Source organism: Heterodontus francisci, unplaced genomic scaffold (assembly GCF_036365525.1).
Source record: "Heterodontus francisci isolate sHetFra1 unplaced genomic scaffold, sHetFra1.hap1 HAP1_SCAFFOLD_43, whole genome shotgun sequence".
NCBI classification, from domain to species: Eukaryota; Metazoa; Chordata; class Chondrichthyes; order Heterodontiformes; family Heterodontidae; genus Heterodontus; species Heterodontus francisci.
The window spans coordinates 16,515,074-16,542,122 of record NW_027141852.1 but is presented as its reverse complement, the minus strand read 5'-3'; the positions used below and the strand labels follow the sequence as shown (position 1 = coordinate 16,542,122).

Here is a 27,049-nt window from a genome sequence, read left to right as displayed (position 1 = left end):
AATATAAAATGGTCAGAACAAGCAGCAAACCTGAAGATTGTGAGCAGTTTGGAATTTAGCAGAGGAGGACAAAAGGATTGATTAAGAAGGGGGAAATAGAGTATGAGAGTAAGCTAGCAGAGAACATAAAAACTGACTGTAAAAGCTTCTATAGATATGTGTAGAGAAAAAGATTAGTGAAGACAAATGTGGGCCCTTTACAGTCAGAAACGGGGGAATTTATAATGGGGAACAAAGAAATGGCAGACCAATTAAATACATACTTTGGATCTGTCTTCACAAAGGAGGATACAAATTATCTCCCAGAAATGTTGGGGAACATAGGGTCTAATGAGAAGGAGGAACTGTATGAAATCTGTATTAGTAGGGAATGTTTGGGAAATTGATGGGATTGAAGGCCGATAAATCCCCAGGGCCTGATAATCTACATCCCAGAGTACTTCAGGAAGTGGCCCTTGAAATAGCAGATGCATTTCTGGTCTTTTTTCAAAATTCTATCAACTCTGGAACAGTTCCAATGGATTGGACGGTAGTTAATGTAACTCCATTATTTCAAAAAAGAGGCAGAAAGAAAACAGCGAATTATATACCGGTTAGCCTGACATCAGTCGTGGGGAAAATGCTGGAGTCCATTATAAAAGATGTAATAGCAGAGTGCAATAATAACTCGTCTCCACTCCTAGTATTTCTAAATCCCACACATTCACTATAATGTGAACAATTATTTCCTGTTGTGTCTCTCTCAGATTTGTAAACTTCACTGTATTGGAGTGAGGTGACATCTACTGGCAGGAAGCAAGAACTGCAATCAAACAGCAGAAACTCCACAGTCTGTCAGGGTGAAAGAAACATTGCAAAGTGAGGCAACAGCGAAGTGGTTTGATTGGGTAGATGGAGACATGATTCCACTTGTGGTGGTGTCTGAAGCAAAGGCCAGACATACAAAATTGTCATTAATAAAAGAAATGAGGAATTCATGAAAAATGTAGTAACGTAGTGAATGGTTAGAATGTGGATAGAATAGAAAGTGAGATTGGATGGACAGAAGCAGTCTGAAAGGATGGATGAAACAAAAGGTGAGTGCCCTGAAACGTTAACTGTGTTTCTCACAGCACAGATGCTGCCAGAGCTGCTGAACATTTCCAGCACTTTCTGTTTTTATTTCAGCATTTGCAGGATGTTGCTTTGATCTGAAAAAAATGGATGATTGGCTGGGGGGTTCCAGTGAAATTCCACAGCAGCTAACAAAGCCTGACCTGTCAGTGGCTCGTTGGTCTAGGGGTATGATTCTTGCTTTGGGAGTATGGTTAATTAACATGCGAGAGATCCCGGGTTAAAGTCCCGGACGAGCCCTGGTCTGCTGGCATTTTAAGATTAAGGTTATCTATTGGTTTCAGCCTTGCAGAAGGTGGAATTGACTTCCAAACGGAGCTGGCTTGAGGACCAGACAACTGGATTCAAAGAGCTTGTCGACAAAATTGTAATTAACTAAATGTACAGATAGCCAAGTGGGAATATAAAGTTGTTGCTGGAATTGTGACCTGACTCCAAAAACAACAGGACTGGGTTCTGGACTGGAATGGAATGGAATTCTTCAGTGTTTCTGTTGTTTGGCTTGCATTGACTCATCGATTTTCTTGTTTTTCACTTTGTCGATGCCTTTGAATAATTGTGGATCCTTCTTCAGGGTGTCTTCTTTCACCAGGTATTTCTGACCTCTGATGATGTTGATTGTAATCAGCTTCAATTCGCTGATAGTTTTGGAAGTGAGCAGATTTCATTTGCTTGAGTCTACAACATGGAACTCAGTCTGACATGTGGACCCATGGGAGGATTTGAATGCCACCCCTGCGTTGGAGTTGCATCCATCCAATAAGAGACCGAGTAGAAGTGACAGTTCTGTCAGTCGAATATGAGACTTTTAATGGCAGGGTTGTGAGTTTGAGTGCCATTCTGTTTTTCCCTTTTGTAAGGCTTCATGAGCAGAGAGTACAGGGAGTGTTTGAAATGAGCAAGTCTCGCTTCGATTCAGGACTCTGACCTCTCAGCAGCATCTCACTATGAAAGATTGAATTTGATCTCATTTCATTCTCAGCTCGGGGTCTGTGCGGCTCAGTGGCACTTCTGTCTGTCTCCCGCTTCACAATCCATCAGTACTGAGAAAGCAATGGGGAATATTACTCACATGTTGTGTTCTTTAATTTTTTGGAAAACTTGAATGTATGTATATTCTTCCAAAACAAGGACACCAAACGGCTGTTAATGTAGGGCTGAAATAGCTCAGTTGGCAGAGCGTTAGACTGAAGATTTAAAGGTCCCTGGTTCAATCCCGTGTTTCAGCAATTTTGCTTCCTTATGCGTCCCTTGCCTTGGTTCTGATTTTCCGGTTGCACAATTTACTTTGAAATTATTTACCAAGCACCAGTGGATTGAATTTGAGAAACAACACACAGTCATTTACAGCACAGAAGGTGGTCGTTTGGCCTATCACGTCCATGCTGGCTCTCCCCGGAGCAATCTGGTCAGTTCCACTCACCAGCTCGGTCCCTTTCCTCCTGCAAGTTTCTTTCCTTCAAGTATCCATCAAATTTCCTTTTCAAATCATTGATTGTCTCTGCTTCCACCACACTCGTGGGCCAAGACATTACTACCCACAGCATAAAAAATTCCACCTCATCAAGGATGGGAAATACTTATATCTTCCATATTTGCTTATTCTCTATTTCTATGAGAATAGAGCGACAGTCAACATGAAAGGAAACCCAAAAATCTTCGAGCAGCATGAAAATGATAAGTGGGTAGTAAGATGTTGAGTCGGGCCTATTAGGAACAAAAAGGATAATATAAGCTTCGAGGTGCAGGGCAATGTTAATCTACTTAATGAGTACTTTGCATCAGTGATCACTGAGGAAGTGGAATTTGACAAAATATCAGTCGAAGTGAAGACAGTAGAGTCAATGGAGAGGGTACAAATTGAGAGAGGGAGGTACTAAAAAGGCTGGCTGTCCTTAGGGTAGATAAATCACCTGGTCTGGATGGCTGGCATCCCAGGTTGCGAAAGGAAATGCGGATGCAGATAATGGAAGAGTTTGCCATAATCTTCCAATCTTCCCTGGATACGGGGGAGGTGCCAGGAGTAAACAGTGGCAAATGCGACGCCCTTATTCAAGAAAGGGTGTAAGGACAGTCCGGCTAACTACAGGCTAGTTAGATTAACAGCAGCGGTGGGTAAGGTTTTAGAAAGAATAATCAGGGTAAAAAAATCAACAGTCACTTGGAGAGGTTTGAGTTAATTACGGAGAGTGAGCATGGATTTATAAATGGGAGTTCATGCTTGACTAATCTAACTGCATTTTCTGATGAACTAACAGAGCAGCTGGATGAAGGGAATGCAGTGGATGTTGTTTATATGGATTTTAAGGAAGCGTTTGACAAGGTACCACATAAAAGTGGGGTTTACAAAATTGAGGTTCGTGGTATAGGAGGGTCAGTGTCCAATTGGATAGAAAATTTGTTTAAGGACAGAAAACAGCGAGTCTTATTCAATGATTCTTTGTCAGACTGGAGGATAGTCGACAGTGGTGTTTCCCAAGGGTCAGTGCTGGAACCACTGCTTTTTTTGCTAAAGATAAATGACTTGGATCTTGGAATATTGAGTAGAATCTCAAAATATCCCGATGACAACAAACTTGGAGGAGTGGCAAACAGTGAGGATGATATGAACTGCCTGCAACAGGACAATGATAGGCTAGCAGAATGGGCAGACAGGTGGCAGATGGAATTTAATAGTGACAAGTGTGAGGTGATGTATTTTGGCATAAGGAATAGGGAGAGGCAATATTTACTTAATGGCACAGTTCTGAAGTGTGTGTTGGAATAGAGGGACTTGGGGTTCATGTGCATCAATCTTTGAAGGTGGCAAGACAGGTTAGCAAAGCATATGGGATCTTGGGCTTGAAAAAAAGAGGCATTGAGTACAAAGCAGGGAAGTTATGCTGAACCATTATAAAGCTCTGGTTAGGCCCCAGTTGGCGTGTTGCTTCCAGTTCTGCTTACCACACTTAAGAAAGAATGTGAGCGTCCTTGAGAGGATGCAGAGGAAATTCACCAGAATGGATCCAGGGATGGAGGATTTTAGTTACAAGGTTAGGTTGGAAAAGCTAGGGTTGTTCTACCTGCATCAAAGGAGAGTGAGGGGAGAATTGATAGATGTGTTTTCGGCTATGACAGTTTTAAATAAGTTGGCAAGGAAACATTGTTCCCGTTAACTATTGGTACAAGGACTAGGGGACACAGATTGAAGGTTTTGGACAGGAGATACAGGGGGAATGTGCGCAAGAACTTTCTTACACTGATTGGTGATGATCGGCAACTCGCTGCCCACGGGGGCAGTGGAAATGGAGACAATCGAGTATTACAAAAGGAATTTGAATGGGCACTTGAAGGAAATAATTTTACAGGGCTATGGGGATCGAGCAGACAAGTAATAACTCGTCTCCACTCCTAGTATTTCTAAATCCCACACATTCACTATAATGTGAACAATTCTTTCCTGTTGTGTCTCTCTCAGATTTGTAAACTTCACTGTATTGGAGTGAAGTGACATCTACTGGCAAGAAACAAGAACTGCCGTGATGAGATCAGCCATGATTGTATTGAATGGCAGAGCAGGCTCGAGTGGCTGACTTGCCGACTCCGGCTCCTCGTTCTTATGTTCATAGAATCATACAGCACAGAAGGAGGCCATTCGGCCCCATTGTGTCTCTGCTGACTCTCTGACAAAAAGATGCCATTAGTCCAACCCCCGGCCTATTTCCCCATAATCCTGGAGAATTTCACTTTGAAATATTTGTCCAATTCCTTTATGAAATTTATAATTGAATCTGTTTCCACCACCCTGTCAGACAATTCATTCCAAATCCGAATCAGTTACTGGGTAAAAAGATCTCTCCTCACCTCTCCTTGACATTTTTGGCCAATTATTTTAAATCTGTGTCCTCTGGTTACTGACCCCCAGGACAGTGGAAACAGTTTCTCCCTCTCTACCCTATGACAATCCTTCATGATTCTGAACACCTCTATTAAATCTTCCCTTAACCTTCTCTACTCTGAAGAGAACAATCCCAGCTTCACCAGCCTGTCCAGAGAACTGACACCCCGCATCTCTGGGATCATTCTAGTAAATCTCCTCTGAACTGTCTCAGAAGCTTTGATGTCCTTTCTAAAGCCTGGTGCCCAGAACTGGACACATTACTCGAGCTGAGATGGAGCCAGCGACGCCCACATCCCACGAACGAATAAAAAAACGCTCCCGAACCAGTCCCCAATTCTTATCCATTTATAGACGCCGTTTCGGGAAGCCTCACCGGGAAAAGCTTCACCACCGCCATCCGCAGGGATACAGATGGGATTGTTCCATCTTATTGTGGCCCTGAGGCCCTGCTCCAGCTGTGTGAGCCCGCAAAGTCTTCTCGCACTTTGTGAATATCCAACTCCGAACCCGCAGCTCTTGCTGCTGACAAAGCTCTCTACCGCGCCTGCGCGCCCCGCTCCTGTCACAGATAGGGCGGATTCTAGGCCGCTGAGCATTCTGGGTATCACACCTGTCATTAATGCTATTCTTTCAGCTGAAAGGTTTTATGACGTACATTTCATGACCTGGAATCGCCGTGAGTGTTTTCTTTTGCACCTGTCAGTGCCTGGGAGGATAGAGTCAGCTTCACTTTGTAGCCATGAGTTTCTGGTGTGAGAAAGTGGTGTTTAACTCAGTATATTTCAGTTTTTGGTCTGTGACTGTGGGTATTATTCAGTACTTGTTTGTTTCTGCTATTGCTCTGTGAGTTTCACCACATATCTTTCAACAACTTGTCTGTGAGCATCAGCTTTTGTCTATATCTATCAGTTTCTGAGAAGTGAGAAAGGGTTTGATTCTATCCCTATCAGTTTCTGTGACATGCATGTGTCTTTAATCTGCACCTCCTCTGAGTGTGTCTTCTTCTCTGTACTTGTAGGTGAGTATGTGTTTTGCTTTGTATCTCTCAGTCTTTGAAGTGTGAGCCTGGGTTTGTACCTAATTTCCTTTGTACCTTGCAGTTGGGATATGAAAGAAAGATTTTTACACGTTACCTGCCAACCGCTGCTACGTGACTGTGGGTTTCACACTGTATCTGTCAATTTCTTGTCTGGTAATGCGAAGTTTACAGTGTACCTGTCAGTTTCTTGTATGTGAGTGTTGATTTCACTCTGAAAAGAATCATAGATCATAGAATAGTTACAGAACAAAAGGAAGCCATTCAGCTCATTGTGCTTGTGTTGCTTCTATGCACGAGCAACTCAGCTCATGCCACAGACTCATGTATTCCATGAAAACATGCAATTTTTCCACTTCAGATAATTATCTTATACCATTTTGAAAGCCATGGTTGAATCAGCCTCCATCACACTCTCAAGCAGTGCATATCAGATCTTAACCACTCGCTGTGCAAAAGAAGTTTTTCCTCATGTTGCCTTTGGTTCTTTTGCCATTCACCTTAAATCGGTGTCCTCTGGTTACAGAGCTTAGAATAATATTCCCCATTTCTTTCTCAGCACTGATGTATTGTGAAGCAGGAGACAGCCAGAAGTCCCACTGAGCCGCACTGACCCCGAGCTGAGAATGAAATGAGATGAAGTTCAATCTTTCACAGCGAGATGCTGCAGAGAGATGAGACCCGAATCAAAGTGAGACTTTCTCATACTTTTGCTGAATTTCATTTCAAACACTCCTTGTACTCTCTGCTAATGAAGCCTTAAAAAAGGGAAAAACAAAATGCCACTCAAACTCACCACCCTGAAATTAAAAGTTTAATGTTTGACTGACTGAACTGTCACTTCTACTCGGTCTCTTATTGGATGGATGCAACTGTATTCTTCAACGCAGGGGTGGCATTCAAATCCTCCCATGGGTCCACATGTCAGACTGAGTTCCATGTTGTAGACTCAAGCAAAGGAAATCTGTTCAGTTCCAAAACTATCAGTGAGTTGAAGCTCATTACGATCATCATCATCAGAGGTCAGAACTACCAGGTGAAAGAAGACAATCTGAAGAAGGATCCACAATTATTCAAAGGCATCGACAAAGTGAAAAACAAGAAAATCGATGAGTCAATGCAAGCCAAACAGCAGAAACACTGAAGAATTCCATTCCATTCCAGTCCAGAACCCAGTCCTGTTGTTTTTGGAGTCAGGTCACAATTACTGCAACAACTTTATATTCCCACTTGGCTATCTGTACATTTAGTTAATCAAGCTCTTTGTATCCAGCTCTCTGGTCCTCAAGCAGGCTGCATATGGAAATCAATTCCGCCTTCTGCAAGGCTGAAACCAATCAATGACCTTAAACTAAAAATGCCAAAGAAGAAGGGCTTGTCTAGGATTTGAACCCAGGATCTCTCACACATTAATTAATCACTCACCCTAAGCAAGGATCATACCCCTAGAGCAACATGCCACTGTTATCAGAACTTCATTTTAGCTCCTGTGGAATTTCACTGGCAGCCAAAGCCGACCATCCATTTTTTTTCAGAGCAAAGCAACATCTTGCAAATTCTGAAATAAAAACAGAAAGTGTTGGAAATGTTCAGAAACTCTGGCAGCATCTGTGGAGAGAGAAACAGAGTTCACCTTTCAGGGCGTTTACCTTTTGTTTGAGCCATCCTTTCACACTGCTTCTGTCCACACAATCTCACTTTCTATTTTATCTAGATTCCACCCACTCACTACCTGAATACATTGATCATGAATTCCTCATATCTTTTAATAATGACAATTTTATATTTCTGGCCTTTGCTTTGGTCTCCACCACAAGTGGAATCATGTCTCCATCAACCCAATCAAACCCATTCACTATTTCCTCACATTGCAACGTTTCTTTCACCCTGACAGACGATGGAATTTCTGCTGCTTGATTGCAGTTCTTGCTTTCTGCCAGTAGATGTCACCTCACTCCAGTACAGTGAAGGTGACAAATCTGAGAGCACACAACAAGAAGTAATTGTTCACGTTGTTCATTGTTCAGTGAACAGGTCCCTCTATTCCTGCACACTCTTTAGAACTGTGCCATTAAGTATATATTGCCTCTCCCTATTCCTTCTGCTAAAATGCATCACCTCACACTAGTCACTATTAAAATCCATCTGCACCTGTCTGCCCATTCTGCTGGCCTATCACTGTCTTGTTGCAGGTGGTTCATTTCATCCTCACTGTTTGCCACTTCTCCAAGTTTGGTGTTATCGGCATATTTTGAGATTCTACTCTATATTCCAAGATCCAAGTCATTTATTTGTCGCAAGTAAAAAGCAGTGGTTCCAGCAGTTACCCTTGGGGAACAGCACTGTCGACAACCTTCCAGTCTGAGAATGAATCATTTATTACGACTTGCTGTTTTCTGTCCTTAAGCCAATTTTCTATCCAATTGGACACTGACCCTCCTATTCCATGAACATCAATGTTGTTAATCACCCTTTTATGTGTCGTTTCTTAAAATCCATATAAACAACATCCACTGCATGCCCTTCATCAACCTTCTCTATTAGTTCATCAAAAAATGCATTTAGATTAGTCAAGCATGAACTCCCATGTCTAAATCCATGCTCACTCTCCTTAATTAACTCAAACCTCTACAAGTGACTGTTGATTTTTTCCCTGATTGTTCTTTCTGAAACCTTACCCACCACTGCTGTTAATCTAACTAGCCTGTAGTTACCCGGACTGTCCTTACACCCTTTCTTGAATAAGGGTGTCACATTTGCCACTGTTTAATCCTCTGACACCTCCCCCGTATCCAGGGAAGATTGGAAGATTATAGCAAGACTTTCTGTTATCTGCATCCACATTTCCTTTCGCAATCTGGGATGAAAGCCATCCGGACCAGGTAATTTATCTTCCTGAAGCATAACCAGCCTTTTCAGTACCTCCCTCTCTCAACTTGTACCCTCTCCATTGCCTCTACACTCTCCACTTCTCCTGATATTTTGTCAAATTCCACTTCCTTAGTGATCATTGATACAAGGTACTTATTAACTAGATTAACATTGCCCTGCAGCTCTAAGTATATATTGCCCTCTTTGTCCCTAATGGGGCCCACTTCACCGCTGACTACCTGCTTATTATTTATATACTGCTCGAAGATTTTTGGGTTCCCTTTCATGTTGACTCCCATTCTATTCTCGTAGAGATAGGGAGTAAGCTAAATATAGAAGATATAAATATTTCCCATCCTTGGGTGAGGTGGAATTTTTTTATGCTGTGAGTGGTAATGTCCTGACCCATGAGTGTGGTGGAAGTAGAGACAATCAATGATTTGAAAAGGAAATTGGATGGATACCTGAAGCAAAGGAACTTGCAGGAGGAAAGGGATCGAGCAGGTGAGTGGAACTGAGTAGTTGGCTCCGATAATTGCTGCAGTCACTGCGATCCCCCTTAATTTTGTACAAGGTGACAATGTTTGCAGCACGCATGTTTTGAGCCCTTGTTGAGCTCGACTATGGAGGGCTCACTGTCCAGTTCCTCCATGACAGGGAAGTCTGGAATGGCACTGAGAGCGACTTCAATGACAATGTTCTCCGTTATGTAGAGTTCAAGATAATGCTCCACTCACCTTTCCATCTGCTTGTTAGGTTCAGTGATGATCACCCCTCTCTTTGTCTTCAAAAGGTGCTGATTTAGTTACTACTGGGCCCATTGCTTTCTTAATTCCTTCATACATCCCTCTAGCATCCCCGGATTCATCAGCAGAGTTTTAACCAGTATTGATTGGTGCAGTGCCGAGCAGTCTGCAGAGACTTGATTCTGGCAGCTCTGAGAGCATTTAGATGTTGTTTGCTGGGGACTTGTTTGTAGTTCATGAGGGCTCTCCTCTTAGTTACAGTAACTGACACCATTTCAGTCCAATAAGCCTCAAACCAGTCAGCATTCCTCCCATCTATTTTCCTATACACAGTGAGTGCAGAGTTATAGATGGTGGTGTGCAGATGATTCCACTTTGACACTGCACTGAGGCCTTGAGCATTGTTGTCTGAAAGAGCCTGATCAAGGATGTTGAGGAACTCCTGGGTCCTTTCTGGATCAGTGGTTCGGCAAGTGTTGATCAGAAGACGAGCTTTCAAAATGGATGGATGAAGCTTCCTTGGCTGAAGCCTGACCTTGTTACACACCAGGGAGTGATCAGTGTCACAGTCAGCGCTGTGATAGCTGCGAATGATGAGGACACTGCTGAGGGTGTTATGTCTGGTGAAGATAAGGTCTAGCTGGTGCCAATGGCATGATCTCGGATGTCTCCAGGACACCTTGCAGCACAGCTTGACCTGGAAGTAGCTGTTCATCACACAGAATCCATGGTGACAGCATAGCTCCAGCAATCTCTGTCCATTTTCGTTCATCTTGCCAATCCCCTGGTGCCCTATGCACATTGGCAAAGCTGTGTAGTCAGTACCCAAGCTTGTGTTGAAGTCTCCTAGAAGGTACAGTCCCTCAGTGCTGGGAATTCTACTGATGGCAGTGTCAAGTGTCACATAGAATTGATCCTTGACATCTGGGGTGGAGGTGAGTGTCGGGACATAGATGCACATGAGATTAACTGGGCCCACACTTGTTGACAAGTGAAGAGTAAGAAGTCTCTCTGAGCCTACTGTGGGTGTTTCACTCATCTGAAGTGGCGTGTATTTTACTGTGAAACCCACTCCATGCTCACGAGTTGCCTCTTGGGCTTTCCCCTGCCAGAAGAAGGTGTAGTGTTTCTCTTTGAGGGATCCACTTTGAACAAGTCGAGTTTCTTGCAGCACAGCAATGTCCACATTGAGCCTTGTGAGTTCCTTGTCGATCACAGCTGTCTTGTGTGTGTCATCAACCTGCAGAAGGTTGTCGGTAAGGCCAGGACACATGGTCCTTACATTCCAGCTTGTGATGCGAAGGACTGGTGTCTTCTTTGTTGAGTTTGTTTTTCTTGGTGCATAGATAATCAATCCGCCTGTTGAGAGATGACTCTCTAAGCTCCAAGCACCCATTGAAGCAAGCAGGTCGTGGCTTCACAGCACCTAACTAACTGGGGGCTGCCCAGCTTGGAGTGAATGGTAGCTATCCAATGAGACACTAAGAGCTCTCCCACTGTCCGAAGTAACCCCTGGCGCTCATACTCTGCACCAATTGAATGAGAGCTTATAATCAGTAACTGTTTATTCCCGGGTTGTGCTCATGTTTAACCACAAAGCTGGAGTGTCCTCTCTGGGGCACAGGCCTGGGCAAACAGTATGGAGACCCTGAGCATCAGGACCCCCTCTCAGCATTGCTCGTATTGTCCAAAGGAAAGGAAAAACCAGTCCTGTTTGTTGCCAGCTCTGCTGTCGGAGTTGCTGGAAAACTGCCTGATAAGTCACAGGTAACCGCCTCCAGGACTCCACTCCGGATTTACTGTCCAGGTTTACTGCCTCAGCCTTCTTATTTATTTATTTAGAGATACAGTACTGAAACATGTCCTTCCAGCCCACCGGGTCTGTACCGACCATCAACCACCCATTTATACTAATCCTACATTAATCCCATATTCCTACCACATCCCCTCAATTCCCCCACCACCTACCTACACTAGGGGCAATTTACAATGGCCAATTTACCTATCAACCTGCAAGTCTTTGGCTGTGGGAGGAAACCAGAGCACCCGGCAGAAACCCACGCAGTCACAGGGAGAACTTGTAAACTCTGCACAGGCAGTACCCAGAATCGAACGCGGGTCACTAGAGGTGTGAGGCTGCGGTGCTAACCACTGCGCCACTGTGTCTTCTCGAGACACCCCTTGAGAAGTGAGACTTTTTGCCCAGAGATGGGGCTCTGTTTCTTGGCATCAGGATGGAACCACACACCAGTGGGCCTGTATGACATGCACAAGGATATCACACACTGCCCCATCTCTGGTACAGATCAGAGTCAGACACTGAACAGATTGCAACCCACAAGGACATCACAACCTTCCCGCTCTCTGGGACAGGTCAGTGTGATACACCAAACAAACAGCACCCCACAGGGACCTCATAAATGCCACGTCCCTGTGACAGATCAAGGTCAGACACTGCAAATATTGCAACCGCAGGAATGTCACAAATTGCCCCATCCCTCGGACAGCTCGGGGTCTGACATTGAACATATTGCAACAACAAGGTCATTACTGTATAACTCCCTCCATTCTGAAAAACAAGCATTCACCCTACTTTTTACCCTGCAGCCAATTTTGGATCCACACTGCCACTGCCTCTTTAATCCCATCTGCTTGAATTTTGTTAACAAGTCATAGAGAGGTGCAAAACTGAAAAAGGCCATCCGGCCCACTGAGTCTGTGTTGACCAACCACAACCCATTTATAGTAATCCTACAGCAATCCCATATTCCCTACCACGTCCCCACCATTCTCTTACCTACACTAGGAGCAATTTACAACAGCCAATTTACCTGTCAACCTGCAGTCTTTGCTTGTGGGAGGAAACCGGAGCACCCAGCAGAAACACACACAGTCACAGGGAGAACTTGCAAACTCTGCACAGGCAGTACCCAGAACTGAACCTGGGTTGCGAGAGCTGTGAGGTTGCAGTGCCAACCACTGTGCCATTGTGCTGCCCCAAGTCTAGTTTATGGTACCTTTTCAAACACAATTTTGATGTCCAGACACGTACCATCAACCTCACCACCCTCGTCAACTCTCTCTGAAACTTCATCAAAGAAATTAATTCATTAATTATTTCAGACACAATCTTCTGTTAACCAATCTGTACTGGCTGTCGTTTATTAGCCCATGTTCTACCAAGTGACAGTTAATTTCCTCCTGGATAATTGTCTCTAAAAGTTTCCCCACCACCGACATTAGACTAATTGGTATGTAGTTCCTGGGTTTATCTCTCTTTTTAAACAGGGCTGTAATATTCACAATCCTTGCAGACTTATCTTTTAATTCTGGAAAGTCTATTGCAGACAATCACTTTGGGCATGACTTTAACCAATTAAAGCAACAGGATACTTGATTAATAAGTCCAGAACTTTTATTGAGAGTAAAATGGTACTTAATAATTGAAAGTAAAATTATACTTAACAAACTTGGGGAATATAACTTGACAGCTCTGGGGACTGGTCGAGCTTGGTCTCAGAGTGTCACGGTCCTCTTTGTCCAGTCTAGATCCCTCATCAGGTGGAGAACTTGGTCGATGATCTGAGCCTTTACCCCTGAGATCTTCTAGTGTTCCTGCACACTGAAACCTGACAAGATCCCTACTTTTAACCCCTGGATGGCCATCACACCACCATGTAAAATAATAATTGGTCCCAGCTGTTGCTAGGTACATTTAATTAGTTCTTAATAATGTCTTCCACGAACAGTCACCTGTCCTCAGAATCTCAGATATGAGTACAATGGAGTGGTTTCACACTGTCTCCCAATCTGATCTGAAACAAGTTTCCTGTTCATTAAATCAAGACTCTTGAAGGTCACGATGTGGCATACCATGGGTTTTATCAGGGGTCCGAGAAAGGTCCATTGTTTGAATAAATTTAGCTGAAACTGCCCTTTCCCACAAAGACACAGAAACTCACAGTAATTAGATTGAACTAACTTTAAATGAAAACCCATTCTCTCGAAAATGTTTATTGATTCATTAATTATAACTCAATCAAGGTTCATTACTTTTACAATCATCTGTTTCAGGATGGGTAGCTACTCATTAATTATACAGGATTTAAACATTAGTACTGAACACAAAATGGTTCCTTTGGTCATGTGTTAATTATAAAATGGCTTTCGTAATGTTGTTAGTTATGACAATGGATACATTATAAAAATGGTCAAGTTAAACTAAGATCGAACTACCCAAGCTTACCTCCATCCTCCAGTCCTCTGGCATCATTCCCATATTCAAGGAGGATTGAAAGATTGTGGTTCGAGTCTCCTCTATTACCACCCTTACTTCCCTCAGCAACCCAGGATGCAGCCCATCCAGACCGGGTGACTTTTCTACTGTGAGCACTGCTAACCTTGTAATTGTCTCCTCTTTATCTATTTTCATCTCCTCCAAATTCTCCACTTCCTCCTCCTTTACTGTGACATTTGCAGCACCCGTTTGTTTTGTGACAGATGAAATATTAGAATATTAGAATATTACAGCGCAGTACAGGCCCTTCGGCCCTCGATGTTGCGCCGAGCTGTGAAACCATCTGACCTACACTATTCCATTTTCATCCATGTGTCTATCCAATGTCCACTTAAATGCCCTTAAAGTTGGCGAATCTACTACTGCTGCAGGCAGGGCATTCCACGCCCTTACTACTCTCGGAGTAAAGAAACTACCTCTCACATCTGTCCTATATCTATCACCCCTCAACTTGAAGCTATGTCCCCTCGTGTTTGCCATCACCATCCGAGGAAAAAGACGCTCACTATCCACCCTATCTAACCCTCTGATTATCTTATATGTCTCTATTAAGTCACCTCTCCTCCTCCTTCTCTCCAACGAAAACAACCTCAAGTCCCTCAGCCTTTCCTCGTAAGACCTTCCCTCCATACCAGGCAACATCCTAGTAAATCTCCACTGCACCCATTCCATAGCTTCCACATCCTTTCGATAATGCGGTGACCAGAACTGCACGCAATACTCCAGGTGCGGTCACACCAGAGTCTTGTACAGCTGCAGCATGACCTCGTGGCTCCGAAACTCGACCCCCCTACTAATAAAAGCTAACACACCATATGCCTTCTTGACAGCCCTATTAACCTGGTTAGCAACCTTCAGGGATTTATGCACCTGGACACCAAGATCTCTCTGCTCATCTACACTAACAAGAATCTTCCCATTAGCCCAGTACTCTGCATTCCTGTTACTCCTTCCAAAGTGAATCACCTCTCACTTTTCCGCATTAAACTCCATTTGCCATCTCTCAGCCCAGCTCTGCAGCCTATCTATGTCTCTCTGTACCCTACAACATCCTTCGGCACTATCCACAACTCCACCGACCTTAGTGTCATCTGCAAATTTATTAACCCACCCTTCCACACCCTCTTCCAGGTCATTTATTAAAATGACAAACAGCAATGGCCCCAAAACAGATCCTTGCGGTACACCACTAGTAACTAAACTCCAGGATGAACATTTGCCATCAACCACCACCCTCTGTCTTCTTTCAGCTGGCCAATTTCTGATCCAAAGCTCTAAATCACCTTCAACCCCATACTTCCGTATTTTCTGCAATAGCCTACCGTGGGGAACCTTATCAAACGCCTTACTGAAATCCATATACACCACATCCACTGCTTTACCCTCATCCACCTGTTTGGTCACCTTCTCGAAAAACTCAATAAGGTTAGTGAGTCACGACCTACCCGTCACAAAACCGTGCTGACTATCTCTAATGTACTTATTCTTTTCAAGATGATTATAAATCCTGTCTCTGATAACCTTTTCCAACATTTTACCCACAACCGAAGTGAGGCTCACAGGTCTATAATTACCAGGGCTGTCTCTACTCCCCTTCTTGAACAAGGGGACAACATTTGCAATCCTGCAGTCTTCCGGCACTATTCCTGTCGACAATGACGACATAAAGATCAAGGACAAAGGCTCTGCAATCTCCTCCCTGGCTTCCCAGAGAATCCTAGGATAAATCCCATCTGGCCCAGGGGACTTATCTATTTTCACACTTTCCAAAATTGCTAACACCTCCTCCTTGTGAACCTTAATCCCATCTAGCCTCGTAGCCTGAATCTCAGTATTCTCAACAACATTTTCTTTCTCTACTGTAAATACTGACGCAAAATATTCATTTAACACTTCCCCGATCTCCTCCGATTCCACACACAACTTCCCACTACTATCCTTGATTGGCCCAAATCTAACTCTAGTCATTCTTTTATTCCTGATATACCAAAGAAAGCCTTAGGGTTTTCCCTGATCCGATCCACCAATGACTTCTCGTGTCCTCTCCTTGCTCTTCTTAGCTCTCCCTTTAGATCCTTCCTGGCTGGCTTGTAGCTCTCAAGCGCCCTAACTGAGCCTTCACGTCTCATCCTAACATAAGCCTTCTTCTTCCTCTTGACAAGCGCTTCAACTTCTTTAGTAAACCACGGCTCCCTCGCACGACAACTTCCTCCCTGCCTCACAGGTACATACTTATCAAGGACACGCAGTAGCTGCTCCTTGAATAAGCTCCACATTTCGATTGTTCCCATCCCCTGCAGTTTCCTTCCCCATCCTACGCATCCTAAATCTTGCCTAATCGCATCATAATTTCCTTTCCCCCAGTTATAATTTTTGCCCTGCGGTATATACCTGTCCCTGCCCATCGCTAAGGTAAACCTAACCGAATTGTGATCACTGTCACCAAAGTGCTCACCTACATCTAAATCTAACACCTGGCCGGGTTCATTTCCCAGTACCAAATCCAATGTGGCATCGCCCCTGGTTGGCCTGTCTACATACTGTGTCAGAAAACCCTCCTGCACACACTGGACAAAAACTGACCCATCTAAAGTACTCGAACTATAGTATTTCCAGTCGATATTTGGAAAGTTAAAGTCCCCCATAACAACTACCCTGTTACTCTCACCCCTGTCGAGAATCATCTTCGCTATCCTTTCCTCTGCATCTCTGGAACTATTCGGAGGTCTATAAAAGACTCCCAACAGGGTAACCTCACCTCTCCTGTTTCTAACCTCAGCCCATACTACCTCAGTAGACGAGTCCTCAAACGTCCTTTCTGTCGCTGTAAAACTCTCCTTGATTAACAATGCCACACCCCCCCCCCTCTTTTACCATCTTCTCTGTTCTTACTGAAACATCTAAATCCCGGAACCTGCAACATCCATTCATGTCCCTGCTCTACCCATGTCTCTGAAATGGCCACAACATCAGGATCCCAGGTACCAACCCATGCTGCAAGCTCACCCACCTTATTCCGGATGCTCCTGGCGTTGAAATAGACACACTTTAAACCAGGTTCTTGCTTGCCAGTGCCCTCTTGCTTCCTTGTAACCATATCCCTGACCTCACTACTCTCAACATCCTGCACACTGGCACTACAATTTGGGTTCCCATTCCCCTGCTGAAATCTACTTAATTAGTGCCTCAGCCACACCCTCTGCCTCCACAGGATCTCCTACTTGAACCACCCTTTCATTGACTGTCCATATGTTGGTAAAAGACTTCAGTGTTCCCAGTTATGTGACCTGCTAATCTTTTCTCATACATTCTCTTGCTGATCTCTTTTCCTTTTTCAGCTCTCCTCTGTACTTTCTGTATTCTGCTTGTTTCTCTACTGCATATGAATCCTCACATGATTTCTCAGTGAATGGTTTTTGAACTATTTTGCAAAAGGATTTAATTTTGTAAATTTCTCCCCAGCTCCCCTCATGGTCAGGCAGAAAGTTTAACTGCTGTGTTTTCAAACAGCAACAGCTTTATTTGAAAAGCCATTGGGACAGGATTCCGGGTTTTAATCCAGTCACAACTCTGGTTCTGACGTCTTGTGGCTCCAGCTGTCACATGACCTGTCAGAGGATGACCTCATAATTGACCCAGTCATGGAGCTGTGGGTTGATGTTTAAATTGTTTCAAAATAATTTTCCAGAAGGACAATCAAAATGAATCCATATATAAAAGGTAGATTTTGTGAATTTGTGCTCCCAGTGGAAATTCCTGCAGAGTCTGCTGGTTTTCATATCCCCAATTCCCCACAGGAAGCTCTGAGCTCGGAGTCTGTATTCATTACATCAACATTATACAGAATCATTTCATGGGAGACCTCAGTGTGAATTGTAGACAGGTGGGTCATTTTTAACTTTCAAAGTGACACAGAAGCAAAATACTGCTGATACTGGAAATCTGAAATAAAAACAAAAAATGCTGGAAATACTCAGCAGGTCTGGCAGCATCTGTGGAGAGAGAAACAGAGTTCACGTTTCAGATCTGTGACCTTTCATCAGAACTGAGCTGAAATAGTCTGAGGGACTGCGATTGTGGAATCAATTTCAGGGTCAAAGACATTGCACTTGGTAAGGATAGGAAGATGGAGATTATTAAGTATAGTGCAGAAATATAGATGCTTTTACATTATTTTAATCAAAATTGATTTAAACTTTGTGCTCATGTATCCTATCTTTTGATCACAATGACACTGATAACAATGGAAAAAGCAAGATTTGCATTTCACGACCACAGGAGATTGCAAAGTCTTTTACAGCCAATGAAGGAAGGACTTTTCAAGTGCAGTCACTCAACAGTACAATAGAGTACCCGACAATAAAGATGTATAAGATTCTCACCACACAACTGCCAGACAATGACCATTCCAAACAAGAGAGAATCTAACCATCTCCCTTTGACATTCAATGGCATTACCATCGCTGAATCCCCCACTCTCAACAACCTGGGGGTTACCATTGAGCAGAAACTGAACTGCAGTAGCCAGATAAATATTATGGCTACAAGAGCAGGTCAAGAGACTAGGAATCCTACGGCAAGTAACTCACCTCCTGACTCCCCAAAGCCTGTACATTAGTCAGGGGTATGATGGAATACTCTCCACTTGTCTGGCTGGATGCAGCTCCAACAATACTCAATAAACTCAACAGGACAAAGCAGCCCGCTTGATTGGCACCCCATTTACAACATTCATGCCCTCCATCACTGGCACATAGTGGCAGCAGTGTGTACCATCCACAAGATGCACTGCAGCAATGTGCCAAGGCTCCTGAGACAGCACCTTCCAAACCCGCGACCTTGATCACCTAGAAGGACAAGGGCAGCAGATGCATGGGAACACCACAACCTGCAAGTTCCCCTCCAAGCCACACACCATCCTGAATTGTAACTGTATCACCGTTCCTTCACTGTTGCTGGGTCAAAATCCTGGAACTCTCTTCATAACAGCAGCACATGGACTGCAGTGGTTCAAGAAGGCAGCTCAGCACCACCTTCTCAAGGCAATTAGGGATGGATAATAACTGCTGGCCTAGCCAGTGACACCCACCTCCCATGAATGAATTAAAAAAATGATAATATCCTGTAATCCTCCAAAGTAGAAAATACAGATGGAAATGAAAAATAATAAAACACAGTCAGCATGGATTTCACAAAGAAAGACTTGATTAACCTTATCTTTGAAAAATCAACAGCAAGAGTAATATAGCAGATGTAGAAGAGTTTAAGTTAAGAAAGCCTCATCCATTTATGTGCTTGAACCAACAAATTGTGGGTTAACAAACAAACACACTAACTGACAGAGCTGGGTGTTGTTCTTTCTAAATTACCCTAAAGTAGGGTGTTGATGAGTTGAAGCTTCAGGTTCCTGCAACCAGAATAGCCATTGTCCACTATCAGTTTTACTGTTATAAATAAAGGGTGGAACATTCATCGTGAATCTATAGAAACAGTCTGGTCCTGCACACTGCAGACACATCCACGTCATCACCAACCAGCTCTCCTATAATTGGTGCAGTTATTTGACTTTGCCCCATTCGCTCCATGGAATTACTTTTAAAAGATTTTAAATTACAAGCAGTTTTGTTAATGTTCAGCCTTTGAGAAGAAATCATTCCCTGGCCACAGTGGAGAGAGCATTAAATATAAAACTGTAGATTACCAGGTAACACAGTGAAAGCTGATCAGCAAATCTATAATTACTTACTTTTCTTACTTTTGCTCTTGCTATTCGGTTTTTCATCATTTTCAGTTCCTGACTCCGGATATTATTGTGATTAAATGTGAAAAGATACACTGTGTCTCAGCCCCGGTATATTGACTCTTTCTCTGTACAGTGCTGTGTACACTCAGATACTGACACTGTCTCTCCCTCACTCCATTTTCCAGCCCTGACATTGCAGAAAGCGCTGCTCAAAGTTACACATTCTGACTGTTTGCAGTTGATTAGTGAGAGATTATTAACGTATCCTTCTGCAGCGCTGCCTCGGTTAATAACAGCAGATAGAAGTCACATTTCAGGTACAGAAACAGACGCATCAATTATTCACTCTTTCCCAGAGTGAGTGAGGCCGGGACAAGCAGCAACATTCCGGCCCCACACTCTGCAATTACCCAGCACCAGCGGAAAGCAGTGAATACAGATTCAATCAGTGGGTTAATGTCCATTACAGGGATGCAAGATTCCACAGCCCAGGACAAACATCCCCATACACCGAGAAAAAGCTCAGGAAAACCCAGGGGAGTTAATATCCCAGTCACTGAGCATTCCAGTAACATTGAACATTTCCTGAACTGAGTGAACCTTTCAAAGTACAGAAGTGAGGACGAGGTCAAAAAGGTCTGATCAGTTGAGGTGACTGAGTGGTTTCAGCTTCTCTGTTCAGGTTGCAGCTTTGACTGGAGGCATGTGTTTAAATCCCACTTCTGACAACTTGATTTTCAGTTACTTTGCAGAGCTTCCTTGAAGGTTTGAGGTAGAGTAAATACTGAGGAACTGTTTCTAACTGCTGAACGGTCAATAACCGAAGGTTACAGATTTAAGGTGACTCACAAAACCAGAAGGAACTTGAGGAAAAATTCCTTTCTGCAACGTGTGGTTAGAATTTCAGTTATGTGGATAGATTGGAGAAGCTGGGGTTGTTCTCCTTGGAGAGGAGATTTGATAGAGGTGTTCACAATCATGAGGGGTCGTGACAGACCCGATAGAGAGAAACTGTTGGTAGAAGGATTGAGACTCAGGTAAAAGCTGTGGCTCAGTTGGTCACACTCACCTCGAAATCACAAGCTTCTGGGTTCAGATTTCACAGCTGACACTCCAGTGCAGCACTGAGGGTGTTGAAGGTGCTGCCTTTCAGGTGTGATGTTAAACCAAGACCTGGTCTGCATGTTTGGGTGAATGTAAAAGATCCCATGTTGCAATTTCAAACAAGTGAAGAGCAATTCTCCCTGGTGTTGTGATCAATATTTGCCCCTCAATCAGATCAGTTGGTCATTATCACATTGCTGTTTGTGAATATCAGCTGCTGCATTTCTGACATTACAACAGTGATTACACTTCAAAAGTATTTCATTGTCTACAAAGTGCTTTGATATATCCAGTGGTCTTGAAAGGTGCTATAGAAATGCAAGTCTTTTCTTTCTTTATCACAACACATTGCTGTGTAAAAAATGGTTCTTCATGTCACCTCTGGTTCTTCTCCAATCACCTGATATCTGTGTCCTCTGCTTACTGACCCTTTTACAACAGGAAACAGTTTCTCCTGATTTAAACTATTGAAAACGTCCATGAAATTGAACAAATGTGTCAAATGTCTTCTGGATTTTCTCTGCTGCAAGGAGAACAACCCCAGCTTCACCAATCTCTCCACATAACTGAAATCCCTCACCCTGCTACCATTGTGGTAAATCTCTTTTTTATTCTTTCATGGGATGTGTGCACTGCAGTCACAATGTGATTCCTGTCAACGCAGCGGCCCGCTGACATCATCGGACTGTGCCAAGCTGTGCATAGGCACAGCTACATCTTGCCAGGATTAAGTGGCACATGTGTAGGATGATGTCATTGCGCAGCGCCAACATCATCGCATATCTGCGCCTGGTCCATCTTCGCACATGTGCGCTAAAGAGTCATCGGGTATCCAGCCCCTCACTCAGCTGGAGGAAGCGGCTGAATAGGAGACTTTGAGGCTGGAGCTCTCCCCCCTCGGCAACTCGCTCCAGGCCTCGACGCTTCCTCCCCTCAGCCGCTCGCTCCACACCTCGATGCTCCCCTGGACAATTGTTCCCCACCAGCGTCATCCAGCTCTATGGCCGCTTGCTCTCTGCCCCCCAATCCCCGCTCCAGCCGCTAGCACTAGGCCGTGCCACTTCCCTCCTCCAGGCCACTCACTACTCACTCCTACGTCACACTTTGCAGCCCACCTTGCTTCTTCGGGCGGCACGTGGAGACTGGACAAACGTGGGACAAGTAGCCGAGAGAAGGGAAGCAGCGCAGCCCAGAGCTAGCGGCTGGAGGGGAGGGGGGCGTGGGGAGTGAGCGAACGACTGGAGAATGGGGTGACATGATCGGGAGACAATCGGCCAGGGAATTAGGGGGGGGAGCAGCGAGGTCTGGAGCGAGCGACTGTGGAGGGTGGAAGCGGCCGGTGCAAAGCAGGGGGAGAAAGCGAGTTGTGCCACTTAGTGGTTGCGTTGTCAGCAAACGCAGCCTTTATTGTCCATCCTTAATTGCTCTTGAGAAGGTGGTGGTGAGCTGCCTTTTTGGAGCAGCTGCAGTCCATTGTGCTCTGCACACGTGGGATCGAATCCCATCCTTGTCGCTAGTTTATGAACTGTTTAGTGTATTGTTTATGTTGGGGGAGTTTATGTGTGAAGTCAGCCTCGAAACCTGTTCTTGTCAATGTCCAGACAGTGATTCCAGAATTTGTTATACTTATTTAAAATTGAAACAGACAATTGGAATTCTTCACTCAAACTGCACTGGAATGAAGATCAAATAGGGATCACGAAACGGAGCAGGATTTTTCCTCCCCTCCTTCCTTCCATCTTCACTTTCTCTGTATTGTGCCAAGTGAAAGACAAATGGGAAAAGCAAATGGCGAGGGAGCAGATGCCGAAAATTATCCTTTGGCAAGAAATTTATTTTCAAATCTTCTTGATAGATTAAGTGAGTGAGCAATGCTTTGGCAGATGGAGTTTAAAATGAGGGGTCATCTACTACCTACGATAGATCAAAGTGTTTTTTGTAAGAGGTGAGATGTTAGAAACGGCGGAGGAGCAGAGACCCGAATACTGAATTAATAAAAGCTAGTGGACTGGTAGAAAATAATGTGAAAAGTGAACAGAATCTGAAGATTGGAACTCATGTTGCAGTGATATAAAGCTCTGTGCTCCTGAAGTAAATGTCCAAGCCCAGATTGTGGGGAATCTGTGGAGAGTGATTTGGTTTTTATTCATTCTTGGGTGTGAGTATCGCTGATAAGGCTAGCATTTATTACCCATTTATATTGCCGTTGAGAAGTTGGTGGAGAGCTGCCTTCTTGAACTGATGCAGTCTTTATGGTGCAGGAACACCCACAGTGCTGTTGCGGAGGGAGTTCCAGGATTGTGACCCAACAACAGTGAAGAAATGGCGATATCGTTCCAAGTCAGGATGGTGAGTGACTTGGAGGGGAACCTGCAGGTAGTGAGTTCCCATGCATCTGCTGCCCTTGTCCTTCGAGGTGGTAGTGGTCACGAGTTTGGAAGGTGCTGTTGAAGGATACTTGGCGAGTTGCTGCAGTGCATGTGGAGATGGTACACACTGCAGCCACTGTTTACTGGTTGTGGAGGGATTGAATGTTTAAGGTGGCGGGTGAGGTGCCGATCAAGTGCGCTGCTTTGTCCTGGATGGTGTTGAGCTTCTTGAGTGTTGTTGAGTGGGATGTATTCCATCACACTCCTGACTTGTGCCTTGTAGATGGTGGACAGGATTTGGGGTGTCAGGAGGTGAGATACTTGCTGCAGAATTCGTAATCTCTGACCTGCGCTTATAGCCACAGCATAGATGTGACTGGTCCAGTTACATTTCTGGTCAAGATGTTGATGGTGGGGGATTTAACGATGATAATGCTTCTGAATATCAAAAGGTAGATTTCTTTTCTCTCTCATTGGAGATGTTCACTGCTTGGCACTTGTGTGGCCAGAAGGTTGCTTGGCACTTATCAGCTCAAGCCTGAATGTTGCTCAGGTCTTGCTGCTTGCAGGCACAGACTGCTTCAGTATCTGAAAAGTTGTGAATCACCATCTAACATTCCCACTTCTGACTTATGTTGAAGAGAAAGTCGTCAATGAAACAGCTGGGAAGTTTGGGTCTACGACACTACCCTGAGAAACTCCTGAGGCAATGTCCTGGGCTGAGATGATTGGCCTCCACTAACCACAACATCTTGTTTTGTGCTAGGTATGACTTCAACAAGTGGAGGGTTTTCCCCCTGATTCCCATTGACTTCAATTTTGCGAGGCATCCTTGATGCCACACGCACTCAAGGGCAATCACTCTCACCTCTCCTCTGGAATTCCAGTCTTTCGTCTCTGTTTGGACCAAGCTGCAATGAGATCATAAGAACAGAAAATCGGAAGAACTCTTAGCAGGAGTAGGCCATTAGGCCCCTCGAGCTTGCTCCGCCATTCAATAGGATCATGGCTGACCTGATCATGACCTCAACCCCACTTTCTTGCCTGCCCACATAACCCTTGGCTCTCTTGTAGATAAAAATCTTGAAGACATTCAATGACCCAGCCTCCACTGCTCTCTGCGGTAAATAATTCCAAAGATTAATGACCCTCTGAGAGAAGAAATACCTTCTTAAATGTAAAAGCCCTAAATCTGAAACTGTGTCTCCCAGTTCTAGATTCCACCACGAGAGGAAACATCCTCTCAGCATCTACCCTGTCAAGCCCCCTCAGAATCTTATATGTCTCAATACGTTCTCCTTTCATTTTTCTCAACTCCAATGAGTATCGGTCCAACCTGCTCAACTTTCCTCATGAGACAACACCTTCATCACAGGAATTAATCCAATGAACCTTCTCTGAACTTCCTCCAATGCAAGTATATCCCTCCTTAAATAAGGAGACCAAAACTGTACACAGTACTCGAGGTGTGGTTTCACCAGCACCATGTACATTTGTAGCAAGACTTCTCTACTTTTATACTCCATCCCCCTTGCAATAAAGGGTAACATTCCATTTGCCTTCCTAATTATTTGCTGTACCTGCATGGTAACTTTTTGTGATTCATGTACGAGGACACCCAGATCCTTCTACACCGCAGCATTCTGTAATCTCTCACAATTTAAATAATATTTTCCTTTTCTATTCTTCCTACCAAAGTGGATAACCTCACATTTTCCCACATTATACTCTATCTGCCAAATTATTTCCTGGAGTTGAGAGACCCTGGCAGAACCTAAATTGAGCATTGATGATCAGATTATTGCGAAGTGTGTGGTGCTTGATAGCACTGTTGGTGACATCTTCCATCACTTTGCTGATGATTGATAGTAGACTGATGGGGCGGCAATTGGTCAGATTGGATTTGTCCTGCATTTTTTTTGTGGAGAGGGCACGCTTGGGCAACTTTCCACATTGTCAAGTAGATGCCCGTGTTGTAGCTCGACTGGAACAGCTTGGCTGAGGGCGCAGCTAGTTCTGGAGCACAAGTCTTCAGTACTAGTGTGGAAGTGAGCAGAAAGGCATGGCACTATGCTTAATGGGAAATATAGCCAAGTTAGGAATAGTAGCTTTGCTGAGCTTTGATTTTAAGTGGCAGAAACCACAATGAAATAGTTAAAAGTAAAGGCAGAGCGTGTGAGACTGTAAAGACTAGCCGACACTGGTAATTGCAAAGACATCTGTTCTTTATGGCCTGATTGTGTGACTCCCTGTGGTTTGGAACAAATGGACTCCTGTGAATCAAATGATCTCCATCCCTGTGTGAGTGATAAGGAGTGCTCGGCCCCTCTTATCTTCGTGAACTGCCACTACTTGATGCAGCTGCAGACTGCATGAAACACTCAGGAATGTACACTTAACAGAGATAGCAGGATGCGCCGCAATTACTTGTCACAAGGTAGAGACAGACTCATGATCCATGTAGGGAGTGAGACTAGAATGATTATTGATGATTCCTATGCTCTTGCTAATTAGCTTGCTTGTCCGCTTTGTTTTATCTTGCTGGTACAAAACAATATTTTATTCCTTACAAGTATGTATTGAAAATGGAGTGTATTGGAATCTCAGTAACAGATGTACTGCATGTCACCACGTGGGTGAAGTCGAATTGGATCGCACTGATTGGTTAAACAAGGGGGTGTAGCATGAATCTTAATGTATAAACAGTAGTACCTGTATCAAAAAACTTCACTTACTCTAGTGGACCAGACAGACTCTGGGTGGAGTCAGTGTTGTTGCATTAGAGTAAGTCAGCCGGCTAAATGGGCAAATAAAGTAATTGATTTTACCTACACATCCGACTCAGTATATTTACTGAACCAGACTGAAGCCAAAAAGAACTCAGATTTACACTGGAGCCGGAATGTTGTTAGGGCCCATAGTCTTTGCTGTATCGAGTGCCTTCAGCTATTTCTTGCCATTATGTGGAGTGAAGCAAATTGGCTGAAAACTGGAAGCTGTGATGCTGGGGACCTCAAGAGGCCGAGATGAATCATCCACTGAGCAATTTCTGACTGAAATGGTTTCAAATGCTTCAGCTTCATCTTTTGCACTGACGTGCTCGGCTCCACCAACACTGAGGATAGGGATGTTTTTGGAGCCTCCTCATCTGGTTCGTTATTTAATTGTCCTCCACCTTTCATGACTGGATACCTAGTTTCTCAGGGCAGTGTCCAAGGCCCAACCATCCTCAGCTGTTTCATTGATGGCTATCTCTTCAACATAAGTGAGAAGTGGGAATGTTCGCTGATGATTCACAACTCCTCAGATACTGAAGCAGTCTGTGCCTGCAAGCAGCAAGACCTGAACAACATTCAGGCTTGAGCTGATAAGTGACAAGCAACATTCTTTGATCGGATCCTGATTGAGATATCCGTGCGTGGAGCGGTGGGATGTATGGAGAGTGATTCTGAAGAGGATGTCTGAGCCTGGAGGGCAGAATCTGTGGAGAGTGGTCCTCAAAGGATGTCCGTGTCTGGAGATTTAGGATCTCGAAGAGGGTCTCCGAGCCCATAGTGCTGGGATCAATGGAGAGTGATCCTGAAGTGGGTGTCCGAACCTGGAATGGCGGGATCTGTGGAGAGTGATCCTGCAGTGGGTGTCTGAGCCTGGAGGGCAGAATCTGTGGAGCGTGATCCTGACGAGTGTGTGTAAACCTGGAATGGAAGCTTTCTGTAGAGGTACAGGTGGAGGCCCTTCATTCCCAGTATTTTATAAAGGTTTAGCATAACTTATATGCTTTTACTCTATGCCTCTATTAATAAAGCCAAGTGTCCTGTTTGCTCTTAGCTACCTTTTCAATCCTTCTAACATTGGTGTACATTGTCTCTCTGCTCCTGCACCCAGTTTAG

General features: G+C 44.2%; 1 non-coding gene across 1 annotated transcript; it reads left to right on the top strand.

The window, feature by feature from the left end:
• Positions 1 to 2,269: 2,269 nt before the first annotated feature.
• On the top strand, positions 2,270 to 2,342 carry trnaf-gaa (transfer RNA phenylalanine (anticodon GAA)). The gene has a single exon. It is a non-coding gene; the product is annotated as a tRNA-Phe (tRNA).
• The last annotated feature ends 24,707 nt before the right edge of the window (positions 2,343 to 27,049 follow it).